Genomic DNA, 27,378 nt, shown 5'->3' on the forward strand with positions numbered 1-27,378 from the left:
TCTATACTCATCCATTTTCTGCACTTGATAGATCGTTGGATAGAGGGTTCTTCAAGCTTTGAATAGAGCCAAAGACCTCGTAATTTGGAGCTCTAGAAGTGAAGATAATCAAGTTCTTCTATTGCAGGAAATTCAGTACAGTTATCAACCCATGGCCAGGAATAAGAAGAGAGACCCTGTTATGGATACTATCAATGAAGAATTGAAGGAATATCAGCAGGAAAGGGATGAACATCAACAGGAAAGGGGTGAACATCATGACACTTCTCAAGATGCCATTTACCGAATGCATTATGAGAACGATGAGGTCGATGCAAGCTCCACTCACTCCCCTACCAATGAACCCATAGAGACGTCTCATATCTCAATGAATTCAAACAGTTTTCAACAATTGTCAAATGACATAAAGGATATGAAATCAGGTTTCGAGGGTATGAGGTTGGGTATTGACAAGCTTGTAGCACTTCTTGGTGAGAAAATGTTGCCTACAGCTGGTCTTAATATCCCACACCCGCATAGGGCTGAAGAACCACCTAAACCACTTACTCCTAAGGTGGTAGGTCAATTTGAAGTTGGAGAATCATCTAAAGCTAAGGATTTTGTTCATCCCACTTCACTTCAGCCACAATTCCATCAACAAAAGGGTCACTTTCAGCCACATGGGCAGGATCTTCAAGAAAGAGTGCAAACAAACTCAAAGCATGATGAAGACATCCATGGGTGCAACTCTTTCTACAAGCAATTTTACCCTCAAGCAAATGTTGGTGGCTATGAGCAAGTCCATGTTAATTCAGCCCCAAACTCTTATGGGCAGCCACATGGACATGTGAATTCAGCCCCAAATGCTTTTGGACAGCCACAACATAATTTCTCTTCTCAAGTGCAGGCCAATAGGCCAAGTCCCATGTCAAATCATGGTTGGAATCAGCAAAATAATGGGCAGCAACCACCTTTCAATTCACCGATGCATGGACAACCTCCCAATGTGAGCAACACATACTTTCATCCTCAAGGACATTGTTTCTAGCCACAAAGTCATGGTATGCATTATGGACAGCAAACTCCTTATGCACAAGGGCATGGAAATAATGAATATCCTAGGCAAGGACCTTTTGGCAATTCTTTTGGGCCACAAAACCATAGTGGGCAGCAGCACCCTAATGGACAACCTCCTCAATACGAGAGAGAGTACAAGGAGAAAATAATTATCTCAAACTTCAAGGGAGAGAACCCTTCACCCACGGAGTTGGAGGAGTGGTTTGACAAGTTAGAGATGTATTTTTCCCTTTACCCAAGGCCCGAGAATGCCAAAGTAAAATTTGCAGCCCTTCATCTAGAAGGCTATGCTCACACTTGGTGGAGATATATGGCGAGGATGGGACATGACTTCTTGTCTTGGGATGCATTGAAAAATGCTATGATTGAAGTCTTTGTTTCCCCTATTGAAAAAGAGCGGTTAGAGAAAAAGTGGTATGCACTTGAGCAACGTGATCTCTCGGTTAGAGAGTACTCAAATCAGTTTTTGAACCTCTCGATGTATGTTCATGGGGTCTCCGATAGTGCCAAGTTGAATAAATACATATTTGGTTTGGAACCTATTCTTTCTTCTGAAGTTGCCTCCATGAATCCTACATTCCTACAAGCTGCCATTCAATTGGCTGAATGTTATGGGCAGAAATACAAGGGTTTTCAGCCAAAAACAGGGCATTCTTTTCAGCCTACGCAGTTCTCAAGGACATCAGGCCATTATGGGCATGCTAAAACTGATTTTCAGCATATTGGGAAGCCATCAAATACTTTCAGCAATACCTACAGCAAGATACCCACTTTTCCTACTGTGTTTGGGTCAAAACAAAGCAGTAATTTCAGACCTAATGCTGAAAATAGATTTGATGGAAAGAGGACTGATATAAATGCCAAAACTTCAGTCCCTACTCAAGGCAAACATGTATCGAATGACAAGCTCAAAGATATGTATGCTAAAGGTCTATGCTACAAATGTGGAGAGAAATGGTCACCCGATCATAAGTCCAAATGCAAGGCCAAAAATATGAAGATTAGCATGATCATCGAGGATGATTCCGATGTTGAATCTATTGAAGGAAGCTTGGCTCAGCTTGATGTCACAACAACTCAAGAAGAGGCGCATGAAAATGAAGAGAATGGCCATGATGAGTTCTATGATCCGATGGATGGGTTTCCTTTCGACCCGGGTGGTCATTATTTGGATGATTCATGGACTGATTTACATCCATCGCTATGTGCCATATCAAGTGATGCATGGAGTGGTTCAAGAGGGGATAATACCCTACGCCTTAAAGGTCAAATCAAAGGAAGGACCGCTCATATACTCATAGATACGGGAAGTACACATAGCTTCATTAATGCTAAGTCACTCAATGGGCTGAAATTGAATACGCATGAAATGCCTACATTACTCAAAATCCAAGTGGCAAATGGAAATTTTGAGATGAGCAATCAATGCTGTCCAAATGTACCTATCACCCTTTCCCCATTGTGCACTACATCAGTGAGCCTAATTGCATTAGAAATGGGTCCCATTGATATAATACTTGGCTGCAACTGGCTGAAATCTTTGGGCAGATTTACCATGGATCTCAACAACATGGAAATGGAGTTTAAATGGTGTGGACAACAAGTAACACTACATGGAGCTGAAAAGAAAAGAATGGAGATGATCAGTCCCAAGAAGGTTAAGAAAGAGATAAATGCAAAGGCATGTATGTTCACCATTCTTCTTTCCAAGATTGAAGAGGATCAGCCCTCTTCTCCTACCAACAATATGGACCCATGTCTTTGTAAATTGCTGAAAGAATATGATGATATTTTTCAGCCACCTACCTCTCTTCCTCCCAAAAGAGAAGTGGATCATCCCATTGACTTGCTGCCCAATACAAAGCCCATCAACAAACCACCATATCGCCTCTCCAAAGTGGAAAGAGAAGAGGTAGAACGCCAAGTCAAAGAGCTTTTGGAAATGGGTCTCATTAAGGCAAGCCAATCACCTTTTGCTTCTCCAGTCCTTCTTGTGAAGAAGAAAGATGGCTCCTTTCGAATGTGCATTGATTACCACGATCTCAACAAGGTCACTATCAAGAATAGGTATCCCATACCTAGAATAGATGATCTCTTAGATGAATTGAAGGATGCCAAGGTGTTTTCAAAAATTGACTTGAGATCGGGATATCATCAAATACGCATGAAGGAAGGGGATGAATTCAAAACAGCCTTCAGGACGGAGAGGGGTCTTTATCAGTTTATGGTTATGCCTTTTGGGTTATCAAATGCTCCAGCCACATTCCAGTCTCTCATGAATAAGATACTTCAGCCATTGCTCTTTAAAACAATTTTGGTATTCTTTGATGACATTTTGATCTATAGCAAGAATAAAGAAGACCATTTGCAGCATGTAAAAGAGGTCTTTGACATATTGAGGATACACAAACTGTTTGCCAAGGCCACTAAATGCTCTTTTATGACAAAGGAAGTGGAGTACTTGGGTCATATAGTGGGAGAAGATGGAATCAAAGTGGATCCTAAGAAGGTTCAGTGCGTCAAAGAATGGCCTACACCAACCAATGCCACTTCATTAAGAGGGTTCCTTGGTTTGTCATCCTTTTACCGACAGTTTATGAAGAACTATGCTCATGTTGCAGCTCCTCTTATCGATCGGCTGAAAAAGGAGGCCTTCTTTTGGGATGAGATCGCTGACAAGAGCTTTAATGAGCTGAAAGAATTGCTTGTTTCAGCACCCATACTAGTTTGCCCTGACTTCTCCAAGACTTTTACCATTTATGCAGATGCCAGTGGTAGAGGTTTGGGAGCAGTTTTGGTACAGGAGCATGGTGTCATTGCATTTGAGAGCAGAAAATTTGATGACAAAGAGAGAGAGATGCATGTTTATGAGCAGGAGATGCTTGCTATTTTACATGCAATCAAGAAATGGCACCACTACCTCTATGGGACACACTTCAAAGTCAAAAGCGATCATAGGGTCTTGAGATATTTTCTCTCGCAGCCCAATCTTTCTCCCAAGCAAAAGAGATGGTTGGCTACTTTGCAATCATATGATTTTGAAATATCATACATGGCTGGCAAGGATAATGTGGTGGCTGATGCGTTATCAAGAATGTGGGCATGCAGTCTATCTACTGTGTCCACCATCTATAAGGAGTGGATTGAAGACATTCAAGAGGAATATGTGCTTGATGAGCATGCTGCCCATATTTTACAGAAATTACAGCAAGGGTGTGATGCTGAATTTCCTAATTTTAAAGTGCATAATGGCCTCTTATGGTTTAAGGGTAAAGTGTACTTGATTCCCAGCAGTAAATTCAAGCTGAAGGTGCTTCAAGAGATGCATTCATCGCCAATGGCTGGTCACTTGGGCCTTTTCAAGACGTTTGATAGAGTTCATCAAAGTTTTTATTGGAAAGGTCTATGGAAAGATGTTAAAGAGTATGTATCTCAGTGCTTGGAGTGTCAGCAAAATAAGGATTCCACTCTATTACCAGCTGGCTTACTTCAGCCTTTACCTATACCTACAGGCAAATAGACAGATATTTCCATGGATTTCATAACGGGATTGCCTACTACCAGTCATGGATGGAATAGTATCTATGTGGTAGTTGATAGATTGACCAAATCAGCCCACTTTATCCCAACTAAAGTCCAATATTCAGCAAGACAAGTCGCCGAGCAATTTATGGAAGGTGTGTTCAAACTACATGGTATGCCTATGAGAATAGTATCAGACCGTGATTCGAAGTTTATGGGCAACTTTTGGAAAAGTCTATTCTCCTCTATGGGTACTTTCCTCACTCCTAGCACGGCCTATCACCCTCAGACTGATGGGCAAACGGAGAGAGTCAATCATTGGGTGGAAGTGTACCTTAGGCATTATTGTCATGACACACAAGCTTCATGGGATCGTTGGATCCACCTTGCTGAATTTTGCTATAATAACACGCATCACATGAGCATTGGGATGTCTCCATTTGAAGCTCTTTATGGGTATAAAGTTCAACTTCCATCAGTTTTATTCCATGAAGACATCAACCCACAAGCAAAGGAAGAGTTGGAAAGAATGGAGTTGCTCATGAGGCAATGCAAGGACAGCATAAGGAAAGCACAAGACGTAATGAAGGTCTATGCTGATGAGAAAAGAAGACATTTAGACTTCAAGGTTGGAGATTGGGTATTTCTCAAAGTGCCCAAGACGCATTATGCTTCACTAAAGGGTGGGAATAACAAGCTTGCTCATAGGTTTTATGGACCATATTTGATTCTGGACAAAATTGGAGAGCTTGCTTATAAACTTCAGCTACCATCCTCCACTAGAATACATGATGTATTCCATATTTCACAGCTGCCCGATGTACAAGTATTGGAAGAGTTACCACCATTGGATGAGGCAGGACTGATCATATATGAACCTGAAAGCATTATTGGAAAGAGAGAGAAAGTTCTCAGAAATCGTACTCTCATTGAGTATCTTATTAAGTGGAAGAATTTGCCCATTGAAGAGTCTTCTTGGCAACCATCCACTTATGTCAGTAACTTTCCTTGGCTATTACAGGATGATATATGATGCAGTATGCAGTGACTGTGCAGAGACAACTTGCTGTATGAAATTTCTGCAGACAATAAAAATATCCTGACTTCATCAAAATTTAATTCTGATGTTATGGGGTGATGCTTGGGAGTGTATACTTCGTTTCCACACCTCGTACGCCTTATTTGGACAATATATCAAAAGTTATGGCAGTTTTAGTGAATCAGCCCTGTTTGGACAGCAACCAGTTTTCTCACAGTTTGGCATGCAAAAGGTCTTCTTTTCATGGACAGTGCTTTCTTATCATTTGGAAGATGAATGGGCATGATTACTATCATTCTTGACTTGGATATAGGCCATTACTTCTTGGTTTTGAGGACAAAACCATCTTCAGGAAGGGATGGTTTGTCATGAAGGAAAAATACAACATTAATATTTGCACTTTGGATTAATTCCAGCCTTTGTAAATTTAGCTTTAGCCTATGTGTACATGTGTGAACAGCCCTTAAGTTTGGAAGAGGGTTAGAATAAAAGGGACTAGAGGCCAAAGGCAAGACATCTTTTGATCATTCAATAATCTTGGCTTTACCATTTTCTTGGAGTTAGCTTCTTCTAGCCTATGAAGCACTCAGCCATGGCCGTCATGTATTCTTGAATTCCCAACCATTAATACATGATGAGGATGTCTTGGTGCAATAGATTTGTTAATTCTTTGTTGTAGCTTAGTTAATTTTCAATTTCAGTTAGATTTCATTCCATGGTTGATTGCTTTCATTACATTTGGACTATGCCACATGTCTTGTTTATGCTCTGGAATGCTTTTGAGCTGAGATTAGAGCTTGATTTGGGTTTGACTATAACTTCTTTGCAGCTGGCATTTCATCTATGACATCATTTATGCCTAGGCTACCTAGTACGGGTTATGATGTCTTGGTGAATACTTTATGCTTTGGCTGTGGATGGAGTTGTTTGAGCTCGTCTCGACATTCATTTGAGTATTCCCTTGAGCAATTGGACATTGACTTGGATTTTTCCGTTACGACTTGGCTTTTTCCATTACGACCTTGGATGCTATTGAGGCATTGTCTTGGTTACCTGTCTTTGGTACTTTGGCTTGGTTTGCTTGAGCTGTTGAGCTCGTTTATCCGCCTTTTGAGCCAATGGGAGCATCTTGTATGCTTGACTGACATTGAGTAGGAGGTTTATGCTATTTTGAGCATTTTGCAGATACTTGACACTTTGGGATCTCTTACACTTAAATGTTGCATGGTTCATGCACTGATATCTCGGAGTTGCTTTTGACCTGAGCTTGGGCTTTGCACTCTTGTGAGCATACACCTATTGGTGTTAGGTCTTGCCAGTGTTATGTATACTTTGCCCTATTGTCCAGGGGGTATTCTTACTCATCACTGACGGATGCTTTGGTGACATGTTTGGGTGTTTACTCAGGGTCTTGATAATTGTTTGGTGCTAATTTATGCTCATTTATGGCTGGTCATGTCTTGGCTGTCATTTATTAACTTGGTGCAGTGATTTGGTTAGCAATTGACTCTCATAGTACCGTGCTGTCATTTATTACAGCAAGCATATAACTCCGGATTGACATGGATTTTTAATGCTGAAATATTCTGAAATGATGTACTTTCACTTGTACTTGGTGGACAACAGCTTTGGTTACACTTTTCTTGCCATTTTTCTCTCGATTTTGGTGATTTTTTAAATCATTTTCTGCAGTAAACAGCAAGCAGTTTTAAACTGTCTGCAGTCTTCCAGCTTGCATTATGGCGAGTTTGTCCTGATCATACTAATTTCAACATCACTAAGTTTGATGGTACAAATTACTCTTATTGGAAGAGCCAGGTTTGGCAGGTGTTGGTGCAGAAACCGCAGATCAAACCTTTGAGGTTGAGTGGGCATCCACCTGCAACTATGCCAGATGAGGAATGGCTTGAGCTTGATGAGTTATGCAAGTCCACTATTGTATTATCTCTCACAGAACATGTTCATTACAATGTATTTGAGGAAGAACAGAGTGGATGGCAGTTGTGGGATAAAATCAAGAATCTCTATGTGACAAGAAAAGTCCAGTGAGTCAGATATATTGGCTGAAGCAGCTTATGGATCTGTGCACATGAAGGAGAATGTGACTATGTCTGCTCACTTGAGCCAGTTCCATGCTATACTCAAGAACTTGACTTCGCAGGACATCACTTTTGCAGAGGATGTCACTCCTCTTTTCTTGCTTGGTACTTTTAATGAGTCATGGGATGTATTCCGCACTGCATTATGTGCCTCTACTACTACCTTGAAATTATCTGATATTGAGAGTGCTCTTCTGCAGGAAGAGGTTAACTGTAAGAATTTGGATGCCTCTCATGTGTCGCATGCTATGACAGTTAGAGGTAGGAATGATGGATATGGATAGCATGGCAGTGGCAGTGGCCGTGGACGGGATTCTCAAAAATCTCAGTCTAAGTCTCGTGGGAAGTCACGTAGCAAATCCCGTGGCAGGAATGTAGATGTTACTTGTCACCATTGTGGGAAAAAGGGCTATATTAGGCCACAATGCCATGAACTGCGCAATGAAAGGCGCAAAGATAAGGGGAAAGACAAAGTGCAGGATAAGTCTTCTGATCGCAACATAGTGCCTGCAAAGTCCAGTGTTAAAATTGAAGAGATCAATGTTATGCAGCCTGAGGATGTTGATGATGATGATTATATCCTTGCAGCTTCTTCTAGTGCTTCAAAGATGACAGAGATACACTCTATGTATGCACAGTGTTGGCTCTTGGACTCAGGTGCATCCTTTCATGTGTCACCTTTCCGAGAGTGGTTTCATTCATATCATACTATTTCGGGTTCTGTGCACTTGGGTGATGACAACTCTCTTGATATTGTGGGCATTGGTAATGTTAGGTTGCAGTTTTCTTCTGGCAGTAGTTTTGTTATGCAGGATGTACGTCATGAACCTGCTTTGACACGCAGTCTCCTATCAGTTGGACAGCTTGATGACGCAGGTTATCATGTATCTTTTGGAGACTCTGCATGGAAGATCACTTGTGGCAGACGTGATTGCAAGAGGTGCCAAGGCTGGCAACCTCTATCCCTTGATTGTATCTGCTTCTTCCCTTGATCATGTTTTATCTGTGGATTCTATCCCACATATATCTCTTTGGCATGCCCATTTGGGCCATATGTCTTTGAAGGGAATGAAAATGCTTTCTGGTTTGTAGTACTTACCACCCCTTGATTATGCATGTTTTGATTCATGTGAGCATTGTCTTTATGGCAGGCAGACTACGTCTATGCATAAGAAGTCTGATAGGCCACGCATGAGTGAGCCCTTGGCATTGGTACATTCGAATGTCTGTGGGCCCATGCCTTGTCAATCTATGGGTGGTACAAATTATTTTGTTACTTTTATAGATGATTTTTCACGAAAAGTTTAGGCTTATCCCATTAAGTTGAAATCCAATGTCTTGGCTGTGTTTCAGAGATGGCTTGCATTGGTTGAGAACCAGTCTGGGTATCAGCTAAAATGCCTAAGGACAGATAATGGGGGTGGGTATGTCTCACGTGCTTTTGAGCAGTTATGTGATGAGAGGGGTATTAAGTGTCAATTGACCACCCCCTACACACCCCCAGAATGGTTTGGTTGAGTGGATGAATCGAACCATCCAGGAGCGTGTACACAGTATGCTTAGCCATGCAGGCCTACCAACAGACCTTTTGGGCTGAGGCAATTAGTATAGCTCTGCATGTCATAAACATATCACCTTGTAGTGGTTTGGATTTTTAGGTTGCAGAGGAGGTATGGACTAAAAAACCTCCCTCTTATGCGCATCTCTGTGTCTTTGGATGTGAGGCATTTTGCCATGTGCCCAGGGACAAGAGAAGTAAGCTGGATCGTAAGAGTGTCAAATGTATTTTCCTTGGTTATGGGGATGCAGGCGAGATGGGTTACCGTCTCTGGGATCCGCAGGTGCAGAAAGTCATCTGCAATCATGATGTAGTCTTCCATGAAGACAAGATGCATCGACAGCCTGAGAGAGTTGTTGAGATCCGTAGGGTCATATTTCAGGAGGAGCCGAGAGCTCCCACACAGCCAGTTGGACAGCCTATAGCTGCAGCAGATGCTCATGGTCAAGGTGTTGGATAGGCAGCTGGGCATGCAACAAAGCCTGCCGTGAGATGGTCTACTAGAGACAGACGTCCACCTGATAGATTTCAGCCCTTGATGCATTATGTCTTGGTTACAGATGCAGGAGAGCCTTTCACTTATGATGAGGCTATGCATAGGGGTGACAGTCACTCCTAGGAGAGGGCTATGCAGTCTGAGATAGACTCATTGCATAAGAATGGCACTTGGGATTTGGTTTCCTTGCCTACGGGCAAGAAGGCTTTGCCATGCAAGTGGGTGTACAGGCTGAAAAGTACCCTTGGACACCCCAAGCCGGCATACAAGGCTAAACTGGTGGCAAAGGGTTTTAAGCAGGAGCATGGTGTGGACTTTGATGAGGTATTTTCTCCTGTGGTTAAGATGACTACCCTGCGCTTAGTCTTGGCTTTGATTGCTCAGCTTGACTTGGATTTATACCAGATGGATGCCAAGACGGCTTTCTTACATGGGGACTTGCATGATGAGATTTATATGGAGCAGCCTAAGGGCTTTGCAGGACCTGGCAGGGAGCACCTAGTGTGCAAATTGAAGAAAAGTCTTTATGGCTTGAAGTAGGCACCTAGGGAGTGGTATCATACGTATGATGCATTTATGCAGTCACAAGGCTACAACAGGAGTGCTATGGATCTGTGTCTTTACACGAAGAAAGTCCGTGATGGTTCTTTATTGATTTTGGTACTCTATGTGGATGATATGCTGATAGAAGGGAAAGCTCATGATGAGCTAGATGCTCTTAAGGCTCATCAGCTCAAGAAGAGCTTTGAGATGAAAGATCTGGGACATGCTGCTCACATACTTGGTATGTGCATTAGATGCGACAGGCATTAGGGACTCCTCTACTTGTCACAGAGGGAGTACATTCATAAAGTCCTTGAGCGCTTCCGCATGTAGGATGTAAAGCCTATTGGCTGTCCATTGCCTTCTTATGTGAAGGTATCATGGGATGATTGTCCGCAGACAGATGAGCAGAGGGCCAAGATGGCAAAGATTCCCTATGCATCTACAGTGGGCAGTCTTATGTATGCCATGATCGCCACTCGTCCAGATATTGCCTTTGCAGTGGTGTTGTGGCACGCTATATAACTACACATGGCAAGAAGCATTAGGATGCCGTGAAGGGTACCATGAGCTACCTGAAGGGTACTGTAGATATGTGCATATGCTATGGCAGTCAGGCTACAGGAGTCGTGGGGTACACTGACTCTGATTATGCAGGACATGCAAATAGTAGGAAGTCCACTTCCGGCTATATATTCACCTACGCATTGGAGGTTTTGTTTCTTGGATGTCCAGGGTGCAAAAATGCACGGCCCTTTCTACTATAGAGGCCGAGTATGTTGCAGCCATTGAGGCTTGCAAGGAGGCCATTTGATTGGGTCGTTTGGTTTTGCTGACCTTGGTATTGATGCTACCCCTACACTGCATTCGGATTCTATGAGTGCTATTCAGTTAGCCAAGAATCCTAGCCAAGAATCCGGTCTTCCATGCGAAGACGAAACACATTGAGGTGAGGTATCACTTCATACATGGGGTTGTTAAGGACAAGGTTGTTGATCTTGTCAAGATCTCGACTGACCATAATCCTGCAGATCTACTCACGAAAAGCCTCTCTACAGAGCCCTTTGCCTTCCTCAGGAGGTTGATGGGCGTGGGATGAGATGACGTCTTTCCTCATCCTGTTGAACATGTGTACATGTTGTACTGTCTTTTTTCTTTTTCTTTTCACTCCTCACTAGGGTAGATTCGCCTTTAAGTGGGAGGTTGTTGGGGGTAAAGGCGCCTCCGCCTAGACGCCCGTGTATTGCTACATTGATAGTCACCACCACTGCACATTGTAGGTGGTGGGCGCCCGTCCCACCGTCACTTTATTCTTTATTTTTTTAGTGACAGTTTGAATAAAGGAAGGCCCGGCCACAATCGTGACTGTTGGAGTTCCCATTTCTTTGTCTCTCTCTTTCTTGCTCTTGCTCTCCTACCATAGCTCTCGAGTGCAAGCTTCGATCCTTCTCACCTTTCACTCTTTGTGGTTTTCTTGGTCTTTTATCATTTTATGAGAGGTTCATAAGGCATTATGCAACTATTGTAATACCTTTAATGAATAGTGTAAAGAAAGAAGCTTCCTTTTGGGACGCAAATTTGATTGGAGCTTCAACAAACTAAATGAATGACTTACTTTAGCCCCTATTTCGGTTTACCTTGCCTTTTCAAATGATGTTCACTATCCAATATGATGCTAGTGGACGAGTCATAGGTATTATTTTACTTCAATAGCATATGTGATTCCCTTTGAAAGTTGCAAGTTGAGGGAAAAGGAGATGGAAATGAATGTATATAATCAAGAGATGATGGCAATACTCACATGAATAAGAAGTGGCATGACTATATTTATAGTAGACAGTTTAGAGTGAGGAGTGATCATAGAGTTCTCGAGGAGTTCTCAAGTATTTCCTTTGACAATAAAATTTCACTTTTAAGCAACAGAGGTTGGTGGCTATACTAAAAATTTATGATTTTGACATCATTCCTGTCAAGAATCGCGTGATGGGGGGATGTGCTTGAGTTGCTGCGCCAAACACACACTGTATACACAAGAGGAAGCTCACTCAAGAACACAAGAAGAGAGATGGAGGCGAAAACGTTTTCTTGCTGGTTTCTTCTTCTTCTTCCACACACTATATAATGTACACAAAGTATAGATAAGATACAATATAAAGGAAAATGGCCTTCTAAGTCAAACAATGCATAATCGACTACACTAATCGACTGGCATTATATCTTTGCCAGTTGTAGGTAGGTGTAACAAACTAAATATAATAAGTGATAAGTCAGTGGCCATGTGAGTATCATAATGACCACCAATGTGCTAAGTGTAGACATGCGGACTCATCTAGCCAAGCGGTCCATCATCAATGTCCCCACGTGTTGAGCTTCCTATCTCAACACTCCCCCTCAAGCTCAATTCTATCTCTGTAACTCCAAGTAAACTTCAAAACTTTCGAAGCTTCTCTACAACTAATGCCTTTGTGAAAATGTCAGCTATCTGATCCTGTGTGCTAACATATACCAAGTCAATCTCTCCTGCAAGTACCTTCTCTCTCACAAAGTGGTAGTGCAACTCAATGTGTTTTGTCCTAGCTTGGAAGATTGGATTCCTAGCTAGCTGTATGCTGCTCATGTTGTCACAATGAATGACAACTGGACCATCTCCCTGCACATCCAAATCACCTAATAACTTTTGTAGCCATACCACCTCACATACTACCATAGTAGCACCTCTATATTGAGCCTCTGTACTCAATAAAGCAACTGTAGGTTGCTTTTTGCTGCTCCATGTAATTGCTGCACTACCAAGGGAAAACATGAATCCACTTGTAGATCTTCTGTCTGACATGCTACCAGCCCAATCTACATCTGTGTATCCAAAGACCTGTACGTCTTTACTTGCCTCATAAAAAAGTCCATAACGTAAAGTGGACTTCACATACCTCAATATACGTCTAACTGTATCCAAATGAGGCTTTCTAGGTATCTGCATAAATTGACTGACAAGGCCAATAGCATAGCTCAAGTCTGGCCTTGTGATAGTCATGTAAATAAACTCCCTACTATCCTAGTAGGGTCTTCTATCTCATCCCCAACGTCAGCACTCAACTTCACATTTTGCTCCAATGGTACTGAAAGAGGCTTACATGCTATCATACCATACCTGGATATCATATCCAAGCCATACTGCCCTTGGGATAGCCATATACCATCATCACATCTGATCACCTCAACACCAAGAAAGTATCTTAGCTCACCCAAATCTTTCATCTCAAACTTCTTCTTCAAGAAGTCCTTAACTTCAGCAATCTCATTCACTGTCATGTGTAATAATCAAGTCATCCACATAGATGACTATGATGACCAAACCTACATCTCCCTTTCTCACATAAAGTGAGTGATCAAAATCAGAAATACAAAATCCAATATTGACAAGGTACTCTCCAATCTTGTCAGACCATGCTCTAGGTGCTTGCTTCAGCTCTAGAGCGCCTTCTTTAACCTGCACACATATGTGGGATGCTTTAAATCCTCATAACCTGCTAACTGCTCCATATACACTTCTTCTTGCAATTCACCATGCAAGAATGCATTCTTAATATCCATTTGCTGCAAAATCCAACCTTTGGCTGCTGCCAAGGCAATCACACACCTAACAGTTGCCATCCTAGTAACTGGATTGAATGTCTTTTCATAATCTATGCCATATGTTTGAGCATAGCCTTTTGCAACCAGCCTAGCCTTATACCTGCTAACTGAACCGTCTGCATTATGCTTGACTTTGTAAACCCACTTACAGCCAATAGCTTTCTTATCCTTAGGTAAGGGTACCAAATCCCAAGTCTTATTGGCTTCTAATGCAACCATCTCCTCATCCATTTTGCTGCATCCCAATGAGCATGACCAACAACATCCTCAAAACAAGTGGGCTCAACATCCTCAACTAGTTTCACCATATAAGCATAATGGTGAACTGCATAACCTTTAAAACCAAATCTTTTAACAGGGTATCCAACCCTGCTAGATCTGCGTACCACCGGATCACTCAATGGAGCCTTTACATTACTATGAGCTCTCTGTATACCTGGTGTCTTGACTGAAGGAATGCCAAGCTCATCATCCAAACTCTCCGAACCACTAGAATCTCCATCAAATCCCAAATGAGTGGTAGGTGCATCATTATCATCCATCACTTTCTTATTTCCTTTGTCCTTCCCTGCAACACTTATAGATCCACTTGAAGATGTGGGGATAATCCTTAGTCTCCTAGACCAAGGGCTCACTGTAGGTGTAGTACCATATGATGTTTATGGTCCACTAAGACTCTGTGATTCTTGTTTATCTTTCTACACATAGCTATCTTGATCATTATCATCATCCAAAACATCACCAGCAAGTGTATACCAACTTTCCATATCATCAAAGATAACATCCCTGCTCACTCTGAACTCACTTGTGACAGGGTTATAATAGCGATACCCTTTCTGCTTTAAAGAGTATCCAATAAAAACACATTTTTCTGCCTTTGGATCAAGCTTCTTCCATAGCTCATTTGGCACATAAACGTATGCAACATAGCCAAATACCTTCAAGTGTGATATATCGAGCTTCTTGCCAGTAAAGCATTCTTCAGGAGTCATCCCATGAACTGCAGATGTGGGAGTTCTGTTCATAATGTAGATAGTAGTATGGACAGCCTCAGACCAAAAATGTTTGGGCATATTCTTTTCAGCCATTAATGCATGTGCAACTTCTGCAATATGCTTGTCTTTTCTTTCTGCAACACCATTTTGCTATGGGATATACCTGCAAGTAAATTGCCTCTTTATCCCATGAGTCCTTAAAAAGCCACTGAACGCATTAGAGAGGTACTCTCCACCTCCATCTGATCTCAAGCACTTCACTTTTAAGCCTATTTCTGTTTCAACAGTTGCCTTAAAAGATTTGAAGTGCTCAAACACATCACTCTTTTCCTTCATGAAGTATACCCATAGCTTCCTTGAATAGTCATCAATAAATGTGACAAAGTATTTGCTGCCACCAAGAGATACATTCTGTGTAGGCCCCCAAACATCTGTATGTACTACATCAAGTATATTTCTGCTCACTTCTCTATCATGCGAGAAGGATTGTCTCACCTGCTTACGAAACTGGCATGCTTCACAGACTTTATGTAATTCTGCAACTCTAAAAGAAGACAACCATGTAACCAATCCTTTGGACTTCATTAATTTTAGCCTTTGCACATTTGCATGTCCAATATATTTATGCTATATTTCAATATCTGCAACTACTTCTTTTCCTTTAGCATACATAGCATCATCCATTGCAGGAATTCCAACATCTAAAGCATTCGGCCAACTCTACATATGCTAAAGTACTTGCCATGTGCTTGGCCATGTCCTCTACATAACATGGCAAATATCTATGACGAGTGAATTTATTTGCAAAAAATAATATTGCCAAGATACACTTATGACATTGGACTTGTTCACTTACTAGTCGGATGGGACATCACACATGAACGCCTTAGCATCTTCTTCGTCCTCTTAGTGTCAACATCCATAGCTTCAACTATATTTGTGTCATAGTAACCATTGACAAAAGGAAGTAAGTACTTTTCACATATCTCAGCATCACTCTCTATCACCATGTAGGGGCATCCAGTATGCATGGCTGCCTTCATGCAAGGTGAAGTTCCTCCTCCAAGCTCAAGTACACAACCATTAGGAGGAAAAAATGTCTCCATGAATAGTAACATATGTGAGGCACTTTTCTCTAGCAACCCACGCCATCCACCACTCTTGCCATCATGCCCTGCTTTCAAAGATGAGGACAAGTAATGGTAGATGACGTCCTCTATCAAATCTTCTTGCAAGGCATCCCCAACCTATGTTATCATAATATATAGTTACCCTTTTAGAAACTCAAAGCTAACATTGAAACTTATATGTAAATCGCATCATTAAACAAGGGCATGCTAATTATTTTTCCTACCTTTGAGGCGACCTCTATGTCATGTTTTGGTCTCTTTCCAACATTATGGAAAGCCATCATGTGAAAAACTCGACTTTGTGTAAACACAAATACACTTAAGTACAGTGCAACTAAAATGGAATTGCTAATGAGCAACCAAGAAACATGAAAAACACCTCACACCTTGAAGGAGACTCCGCATTTTGTTGTAGTTGAGTATGGCTCTCCAAACACTCCATTGCCCATTGGAGACCTATCTTCAATCCTATCGTGTAATGCCATTTTCTCCACAACTCCAAGGCACTAAGGGATACAAATAACAAGCACCCATCCCAAGTCATCCATAACTGCACTTGCCATTGTCAATGCTGAATTCATATGCTCACTTGATAGACTATTCCATGGAGGAATGTCATCAAAACCCACTATATGGGAGCCTGTGGGAAGATCAATGAATCAATACTCCACACCAAGAGCTTGGCTTTGAATTTCTTAGCTTCTTCCCACCATCCACTTCTAGATAGAACTTCCTCATCACCTCAAAACCCTCCTTGAAATTTCTAGCAATCATTTCTCTTACTAGTTGAATATAATCATATTGCCACACATATGTGTGACTTCGAAGGTTTTTATTTGCAAGCTCATGAAAATGTTCAAGGGGCACATGTTGCAACTCCGTGTGACCCATCTTCTTGCAAGAAAGGATGGTAGTAGTCAAATATGTAGACTCTACATAAACAACATCCCAATGGGTCTTACATACAAACCAACAAAAAGAAAGAAAATATATAAAATCCCCAATAACAATGAATTAGGCCAATGTGAGATCATACTCCTTTCTAGATTTGATCAATCAATAGAACGTCCGCCCTTAACATGCTTCATCAGTCTCTCAGCCTCTTCCCTCTCTTTAATCTACCTCAATTCCTCCTCTAGCTTCCTTCACTATTGTTGCTCATCCAATTTTTCTAAAGAGCCTAAATTTGACTTGCATTCTCCTTTCAAGTGCGTGAGATATGTCTCCTTCTCTTCCTCCTCGCATTCACCCTTTTTCATGTCTAACCACCAAGGGCAATGCTTATGGTCCCAGTCAGACAATATGAAAGAACCTTCTAGCTTGTTACCCTCCCTAAAAATTAGTGAGCTATACATGCAATAGGTGGAAAGAGAGAAGATTTTCCAAGCCTTGCAAATGTCAGGCGACGATGGAATTTTCTTCATCCCAACCAACATAAGAAGAAATCTAATCCCAACAATAAAAAATATACTAACTATCAAAAACATTCATTCAAAGAACTTGACAAACTAGATACAAACCTACATACTAGCCTTCTAGAGGCATTTTGCATGTCTACATGCGTGGCTGCAAGTGTAGCAACAAACATCTCTTTTTGGAGAGGAAGAAAAAGTACTCCTCTATATCTAGCCATGACATCCAAGAAGTACTGATCCAACATCGGCTCAGCTAGAAGCTCAATCCTCTCTCTAGCAACATTTGGCTCGATTACTTGCTTCACCAATCAACAAGCCTCTTCCAAGTCCTAATCCATCCATACCTCCTTTGCCAACCATGGTATGAAGAAATGATCACCTATGGGCATCCCATAGCTCTGCCTCAAATTCTCATTTGTGCCAAGAAATGACAGGAGTGATAATTTCTTTTACATAAAACATGCAATTGAAGCAATGGAGTACAACTTCTCCATTGTTATCTTGAACTTCACATCCTCAAAGGGAAGTTTCCACAGTGTTTAAAACCAATCATTTCCCAAGGAAGGGTTCACCACATCCAAAATCTAGAAATACATAACCTTGTTTTAATAGGACATTTGCTATGCATGAGTAACGTATCTAAAAATGAGACTCCTTTATTTAAAACTTGTTACCCGTGTCATTTTCCTATTATAAGTGGTGATGGCCTTTCTCACCAAATTCACCCTTGCTTCAATCTCATCCTTTGGAAGATTGGAAGGAATCCTTTTGCATGCTATTTCAAAATTAGCCTTTCACTTACCCTAAAAATAAGAAAGGAGGACCCATGTCAAACCAAAATTTACTAGAGATATAAGTCACAAAACAAAATTCTACAACTCACTGCATAAACCATACGGCAATGGCCAATGATGGTGGACTACGTAAGAGGATACCACACTCTTCTTCATGTGCTTGCTCCCAAGGTCCGTGCTTTTTGAATAGACCTTTTTTTTCCATCGATGAATCTATCAAGTAATTCTTGCTCATCACATGAACACAAGGTACTTGTATGGAACAAGTAGTCCTTGAGGTTTGTGACCACAATCGCATCCTCATTCATCCTAGAAATTTACAGGGTGAGAACTTGAAATTGATTAGATCCACAACATGAATTGCACATCTTTGAAACCCATGGATGTGAAAGTAGTTGCAAAAGCACCACACATATTGAAGCAGGAAGAAGAAACAAATACCACAAACAACTCACAAGTTGAATCTTTGCAAAGTTGCAATCAACAGAAGCTCATCTTTGGGCTTTGGTGAAATGAACTATGAATGCACTCTCACATGTCTTGCCTTATTATTTCTATATAGCTCATTAATACTCTGCATCCATGCTGCAATCATGTGGTTGCCCTCCCAAACATAAAACATTTTGTTACTAAGAATGCACCGATCCGTGTTTCCTTCCAACTCCTTTTTGAACTCCTCATTTACTAATTACCAATTTTTATCCCACTTAGAGACAATGTTGTCATCCACCTCTTGTTGTGTTCCATCTGGCAAGGCTAGTGAGAGGATGAAAGAACCTTTGGTGGGTATGTAGCCCTCATTCTCAAATGCAACCTTCAACACATATAAATCATGTCTAAGCTCCCTCACCCTTTGATTCCATATGCATCGACACACACAAAGGAATTAGGGGGGGAACCCTGCCTGGATTGACTGTCAATGCTTCAAGAATTTCAGAGCCATAAGACTTTTCCAAGGCTTGATGAATAATGCAATCATTATCCAAATCCTCCTACTCTTTGTTCTCCCTAGCATTGGATGCTCTAGTACCTTGATCGTCACCTATTTCATTTTCTTTTGGATTGGGAGTATCACCTCCTACTTCAATTGGAGTAATATTAGTCCTGTCGTCTTGCTCAACATTTCTCTCTGTAGGATTTTTCTTTTTCCTCCCTCAGCTTGAGGTTGAGAAACTCCTTCGTTTCACTATACCTACAATAAAACATGTTGAGCCATACAAGCACATTAAAGACAAAAATTCTTCAACACACACGATATAAATCCTTTTGAGCCATACAAACACATTAAAACTTTGCAGCTAGACATTGTTCAAATTGGCCTATCCTATTGATATTAGTGCTTCATGGTTGACTTCAAAGTGGCCATGTTTTTCCCTCCCAAGTGATCTACAATAGGAGCCATCCCATTGCACCTTGAGCTTTCCACCATTCTCATGTTTTCCATGGTTGGCCATCCATATCATGAGGTATCAAAAAAGGTTCATGCTTGCACCCACAGTTAGCACAAACCAAGAAGGAGTTACCTCATTGATCAAGCATGAGGCAATGCCCACACTGACTCCAAGTTCTTTGAAGAAGCAAAGCATGTCTATGGTGGTCTAGTCATATTCCAGGGCTACCTTGATGGCAGTGGAATAGATGCCAAAGATGTAGGTTGCACCAACACGTGACATGATGTCCTCTCCATGACATGGAGAAGGAATTTTGGATAGATGTCCTCTCCACAGGACCAAACAAGCAAGAATCAACAAGAGAGAGGATGAAATTGGGGTCTAAAGCGAGCATAGATCTATCCTCTAATGGTTTTGTCGACGAAATAGGGATCGGGGCCATTAGTTAGGCCCATCAAATTCACGCTAAGGCACAAAGAAATATGACTATACACAAAGATATTCGACTTTATAGGTTTTACAAGTTGTGATGGAATTGCCACAAGAGGCCGGTATTTCGGATGGCTTGTGAAGCCTTTGAGCAAATAAATATGACTATATACACAAACAAATTCAACATTACAAGTTTCAATGTGGCGAAACCTTGCCTTGCTGGAAGTTGTTTCACTGGAAGTCCTTTCATTGGGTCTAATGGCTTGATTGGGTTTAGGGTTTCGATGGTGGTGCAAGAGTGTAAGTTGTTTTGCTGGTGAAATAGGCCAGGTCCACTAGTTCAATGGCATGAATCAACTTTTGGAGATGGGCGTGATGGAGGGTTTCGACACCGAAACCAATAACTCTAACAATTCCCACTATAGTCACCCAAAAGGTGGGCATGGTGTTGAGATATCGAGCTCCACTCGTGATACGCCAGGGTGACCGTTGTGTATTTATGTCACCGACTTGTCAGTTGCAGACGCGGTTGGTACACCGCCCATGAATAATAGCTACATGATAGCTATCCTTATCTACTCTAGTTCGTGGCTCAGTTAGTATGCCACCTTAGTTAGTTGAGTTTGGTTTGAGACCCATATATAGGGTTCTTCTATTTCTTTGTAAGAGAGTTCTTTTGGCTTACACAACTAAGAAGAGGAAAACTGTTTTCAGCCTCCACCCTTGTGTGTATTCCCCCATTGTGCAAGCAAGAAAGCTACAAGTGAGACTCCTTCCTTCTCTCCCACAATCTTGACATGGTATCAGAGCCTTGTTCATGGTAAGGAGCTCAAGAAAGCAAGCCAAGCTCGTGGTGTTCTGGTAAGAGGAGCAGTGTTGCTTTCATTTTCTGTTTTGGGAGCAGATCTCTGCAGGTAGCACGACCGGAAAGTGTAGGAGTGCATTGTCTCAGGTTGAGATGCCCTTCGCGGTGAAGCAAGAGGGCAGTATATGCTGCGGGAGAGGCCTTTAGCCCTTGGCGACCTTGTTTTTTTGATTTGAGGCAATTTCGGGGCCTGTTTTGGAGGCGGAAGTTTTCTGCACGCACTCAGGAAAAGGCCCAGTTTTATGCTGTGCAGCCACTGTTCTATAGGTTGGTGAAAAATTACTGTAGAAATTGCATCGTATGCTTGTGCGTAGAGACATTGGGAGTTACAGAATCATCCCTGTTGCCTGTTGATGCAAAATCGTCACTAGGAAGTGACTGTGTGGTCAAATACCACTTTCGCCAGTTTTGCAGATTTTTCCTTGTGAGGGTGAAGCTGTGTTTTTTGCAGTGACAGAATTTTTTGCAGTGTTCTGTAATGGCATCTGATTCTCTTTCACAGATTGTCACTGAAAAGCTTGACAAGAATAACTTCCAAGCATGGAAGTTTAGAATGACGAATTTCCTTATGGGAAAAGGATATTGGGAATTTGTTGCAAGAAATGAAGAAGAACCAGTTCTTCCTGATGTTCCCAATCAACAGCAAATGCAGGCATTTAAAGCATGGCATGAGAGAGCCAGGAAAGTTATGTACTGGCTGTCTATCAGCATTTTAGACTCTATGATTGTGCATATTCAAGATGCAAGTACGCCAAAGGAGGCATGGGATACTTTGTCAAAAATGTATAGCACAAATACGCAAGCCAGGAAAATGCAGCTCAAGCAAGAGTTGCATAATGTGCAGAGAGAAAATATGAGCATCAATTACTACCACATGAAGGTGAAGAAGATTGCAGATGCACTTGCTTCCATTGGGTCGCCAGTGGAAGATGATGATTTAGTTTCTGTGACCTTGAATGGTCTAGGAAAGGATTATGCACAGTTTCGGACATCCATTTCAGTTCGTGAAAGATTTCCTGACTTTGAGGAGTCGATTGCTCTTCTAATTTCTGAGGAGCAGAGAAATGGTGGTGCATCTTCTTCAGGAGGAACTTCAAAAGAAGCTGTCTTCTACTCAAATGCTGGAAGAGGTAGAGGCAGAGGTAGAGGAGGCCGATTTGGAGGCCGTGGTAGAAATCAGAATATGTAGCAAACTCAAGAAAACCAGTCCTATGGAGGAGGACGTGGTAACTCTAGAGGCAGGGGGAGCCAAAGAGGTCGTGGTGGATGGCAAAGAGGCCAAAATGCAAACAGTAATGTTGAATGCTACTACTGTGGTAAAATGGGTCATATGGCTAAAGACTGCTATAAAAAGCAGAATGACATCATGAATGGAAAACTGCAACAAGGGAATTATGCATCTTCTAGTAGACAGGGTGATGACAGAAATGAGCATTTGTTTATGGTGCAGCACATGAATAATTCTATGACAAGTGTAGAAGAAAGCAACGATGTATGGTATGTTGACTCAGGTGCATCAAACCACATGACAGGTCATGCAGAATGGATGGAGGATGCAAGGAAAATGGAAAAACCAGGATTTGTGGAGACTGGTGATGATACTGCACATCCTATTGTGCAGATTGGAAAAATTTCTTTGTCTATGCAGGATGGGAAAAAGAAATACCTGTCCGATGTATTTCATGTCCCGAATATCACCAAGAATTTGGTTTCTGTTGGTCAAATGGTTGAGCAGGGCTTGCAGGTCAGATTTAATCCTCATGGATGCTTTGTTGAGGATATGAAAAATAAAGGTCGCTTGATAGCAAAAGGAAAGAAGAAGGGCAGATTGTTTACATTGGATGCAGACACGCCTGAATTGAGTGTAGCAATGTTTGCACATGGGACCGATGTAGTTGCAGATATTGATATCTGGCATAAACGCATTGGTCATGTTAATGTACAACGACTTAAATCAATGCAGGCCCAAAACATTGTTGCAGGATTGCCCAAATTCAAGGTTGCAGAAATGCATAAGGTATGTGAAGCCTGTCAGTTTGGAAAACAGGCAAGGAAACCATTTCCTAGACATGTTCAAGAGAGTGAGAAGCCATTGGAATTAATCCACTCTGATGTGTGGACTACTAAAGCTGCATCTCTTGGAGGCTGTCATTATTTTGTCACTTTTATTGATGACTATAGCAGAAAAGTTTGGGTGTATTTTATGAAAAAGAAAAGTGAAGTTTTTGGGCATTTCAAAACCCTTAAAGCTATGGTTGAAAAAGAAACATGCCTGCAAATAAAATGCCTAAGGTCAGATGGAGGGGGAGAGTACCTCTCAAATGAGTTTGTAAGGTTCGTGCAGGAGCATGGCATAAAGCAGCAATATTCATGCAGTCATACCCCACAACAAAATGGAATTGCAGAAAGGAAAAACAGGCATATTAGAGAGGTATCTCGTGCCATGCTCAATGAAAAAGACTTGCCAGATTTTTATTGGGCTGAAGCAATTGCTACAGCAGTTTACATAATGAACATGACTCCCACTGCAGCAATACATGGAATGAATCCAGAGGAGAGGTATACTGGTAGGAAACCATATATTTCTCATTTGAAAATTTTTGGTTGCATTGCCTATGTACATGTGCCAGATGAGTTGAGATCCAAGTTGGATCCAAAAGCTGAGAAGGGCATCTTTATTGGTTACTCTCTGCAGCAAAAAGGGTATAGATGTTATAACCCTTCTACTCGTAAGTTTACAGTGAGCAGAGATGTTGTTTTTGATGAGATGAGTAGCTGGTATAAACCAGTAAATGTGATTGATGATGTAGATGCACAAAATGGTAATGCTGCACAGAATTCACAGCAGCAGTCACAAAATATTAGTGGACCTGGAGCATCCTCTAGCAGTGGTTCACATTCTTCGCCATGGATAGGCAGATTGAGATCAGGAGAATCTTCTCAAAGTAATGCAGATAGTGGTATGCAGGTATCACGAAAAGGAAAAGAGAAGGTTGATCAGCCCATGTTTGATGTGAATGCAGGTCACTCTTATGTGAATGGTGAATCCAGTGGCTCAGAACAGAGCATTGATGATGAGTTGGGTATTCCTTCTATTGTTACACCTGGAGTAAGGAAGACTAGGGATGTTTTGAGAGCACATGGGAGTGAACCTATTTTGCGCAGATCTACAAGAGCTAGGTATCCTGTGGATAGGCTGAAATATGATGGATTTACAGCCATTCACTATGCATATATGGTCAAAGTGATACAGGAACCAGAACCCACTTCTTTTGAGCAAGCCATGGGAAAAGAAAAATGGGAGAAAGCCATGGATGAAGAAATGGATGCCTTGGAAGCAAATGCTACATGGGAGTTAGTACCTTTGCCTAAAGGTAAGAATACAATTGGCTGTAAGTGGGTTTATAAGGTGAAGCACAATGCAGATGGTTCTGTGAACAGATACAAGGCAAGATTAGTAGTCAAGGGGTATGCACAAACATATGGCATTGACTATGAAGAAACATTCAGTCCGGTTGCAAGGATGGCAACCGTAAGAGCAGTCATTGCTATGGCTGCATCAAAGGGATGGTCTTTACATCAGATGGATGTAAAGAATGCCTTCTTGCATGGTGATTTGCAAGAAGAGGTCTATATGGAGCAGCCACCAGGTTATGTGCATGTTGTTCATCCTGAGTTTGTTTGCAGGTTGAAGAAAGCTTTGTATGGCTTGAAGCAAGCACCTAGAGCATGGTCTGACAAGATAGGACAGTATCTTGTCACTATTAGCTTTCAGATTTCCAAGGCAGATTTCTCACTTTATGTGAGAAAAACAGAGAAAGGTATTATGCTACTTGTCATTTATATTGATGATTTGATTATGACAGGTGACAGTGATGAAGATATCCTTCATGTGAAAATGCTATTGAAGCAGAAGTTTGAGATGAAGGATTTGGGAGAGCTGCGTTATTTCTTGGGCATTGAGGTGATTAGATCACCAAGTGGGATACAGCTCTTGCAGAGGCAGTATGGATTGGACATGCTGTCCAAATATGGGATGACAGGCTGTAAGCCTATTTCAGTTCCTTTGGAGCAGAATGTGAAGCTGAGCGCAGATGCAGGTGAGCTTCTGGAAGACCCTACTATGTACAGACGCATAGTAGGAAGCTTGATTTATATGACTATTACCAGGCCAGATTTGAGCTATGCTGTTGGATTGGTAAGTCAGTTTATGCAGGCTCCAAGGAAATCGCATTTGGATGCGGCTAGACGCATACTCAGGTACGTGAAGTCCACATTGCAGTATGGACTGTTTTATGAGACTGGGGTTCAGATACAGTTGCATGGATACAGTGATGCTGATTGGGCTGGTAGTATTTCTGATAGACGATCTACCAGTGGATATGTGTTCTCTTTTGGGAGTGCTGCAGTCACTTGGAGCAGCAAGAAACAGCCTACAGTTGCCTTGTCGAGCACAGAGGCTGAGTACAGGGGTGCAGCAATGGCTGCATGTGAGGTAGCTTGGTTGCATAAGCTACTTTATGATATGCATCAGCCTACAGATGGGCCAGTTGTCATTTATTGTGACAACATGAGTAGTATACACTTGGCAAATAACCCAGTCTATCATGCTAGAACAAAACACATTGAGGTGCATTATCACTATGTGCGGGAGAGGGTTTTACTAGGTCTTATTGATCTAGTTTATGTCAGCACAAAGGATCAGGTAGCTGACATATTCACGAAGGCATTGGGCGCAGAGAAGCTGTGCAAGTTCAGAGACCTGCTTGGTGTGCAGGAATTGGGATTGAGCTCGAGGGGGAGTGTTGAGATATCGAGCTCCACTCGTGATACGCCAGGGTGACCGTTGTGTATTTATGTCACCGACTTGTCAGTTGCAGACGCGGTTGGTACACCGCCCATGAATAATAGCTACATGATAGCTATCCTTATCTACTCTAGTTCGTGGCTCAGTTAGTATGCCACCTTAGTTAGTTGAGTTTGGTTTGAGACCCATATATAGGGTTCTTCTATTTCTTTGTAAGAGAGTTCTTTTGGCTTACACAACTAAGAAGAGGAAAACTGTTTTCAGCCTCCACCCTTGTGTGTATTCCCCCATTGTGCAAGCAAGAAAGCTACAAGTGAGACTCCTTCCTTCTGTCCCACAATCTTGACACATGGGGCTTAAATAATTATTAGTCAGTTATTGCCCTTGCATTGTGCTCTAAGGTTATTATTTTATTTGCTTATATAAATGGACATCATCATATGTATCGGGAGTTGTATAGACTACCCAAACAAACATCTAACATATGTATCATCGAACATATGAGTGGACATCATGCAAATGTATAGAAACTACCCAAATGGAATATATAGATTGACTTATACATTGACATGTTGAATCAATTTATTTAAGATTTACTTGATTTAATGTACTCATGAGATAAATTTAAGGATCATCATGTATTTTTGTAATCTTTACATTGGAAAAATTTATCAAATATAGAAAACAAATGTATCATAGTTCCTAGTTTCATCGACGAAATTAGAATAATTAGTCGAGGTACAATTTAGCAATTAGGTTAGGGTTTCATTAATTTGACATTGAGTGTTTCATTAGTTATTGCCCTTGCATTGTGCTCTAAGGTTATTATTTTATTTGCTTATATAAATGGACATCATCATATGTATCGGGAGTTCTATAGACTACCCAAACAAACATCTAACATATGTATCATCGAACATATGAGTGGACATCATGCAAATGTATAGAAACTACCCAAATGGAATATATAGATTGACTTATACATTGACATGTTGAATCAATTTATTTAAGATTTACTTGATTTAATGTACTCATGAGATAAATTTAAGGATCATCATGTATTTTTGTAATCTTTACATTGGAAAAATGTATCAAATATAGAAAACAAATGTATCATAGTTCCTAGTTTCATCGACGAAATTAGAATAATTAGTCGAGGTACAATTTAGCAATTAGGTTAGGGTTTCATTAATTTGACATTGAGGAGGGATCCATTGCATTGAGAGAGAGAGAGAGAGAGAGAGAGAGAGAGAGAGAGAGAGAGAGAGAGAGAGAGAGAGAGAGAGAGAGAGAGAGAGAGAGAGAGAGAGAGAGAGAGAGAGAGAGAGAGAGAGAGAGAGAGAGAGAGAGAGAGAGAGAGAGAGAGAGAGAGAGAGAGAGAGAGAGAGAGAGAAGGCAACATGAGTGATTTTGATGGCAGTGGTTTCGATGACGAAACAATGATAGAGAGACTAGTATCATAGAGATGTACCACTGGTACTTTATCTCTGTGGTGACATAGTAATATGGAGAGAGAAAGAGAGGTGATAAAAAGGTTTACAAATAAATTATGCCAATGTGCCAAAATCTTGTGGGATTCTTATGAGTGGGAGCTATTTAATTA

General features: G+C 41.3%; 1 pseudogene; it reads right to left on the reverse strand.

Moving 5' to 3' along the window:
* Positions 1-17,123: 17,123 nt before the first annotated feature.
* On the reverse strand, positions 17,124-18,485 carry LOC148031897 (uncharacterized; annotated as a pseudogene).
* Positions 18,486-27,378: the final 8,893 nt, after the last annotated feature.

This window comes from Lygodium microphyllum, chromosome 8 (assembly GCF_053477565.2).
Source record: "Lygodium microphyllum isolate KBCC chromosome 8, Lygodium_microphyllum_v1.1.10, whole genome shotgun sequence".
NCBI classification, from domain to species: Eukaryota; Viridiplantae; Streptophyta; class Polypodiopsida; order Schizaeales; family Lygodiaceae; genus Lygodium; species Lygodium microphyllum.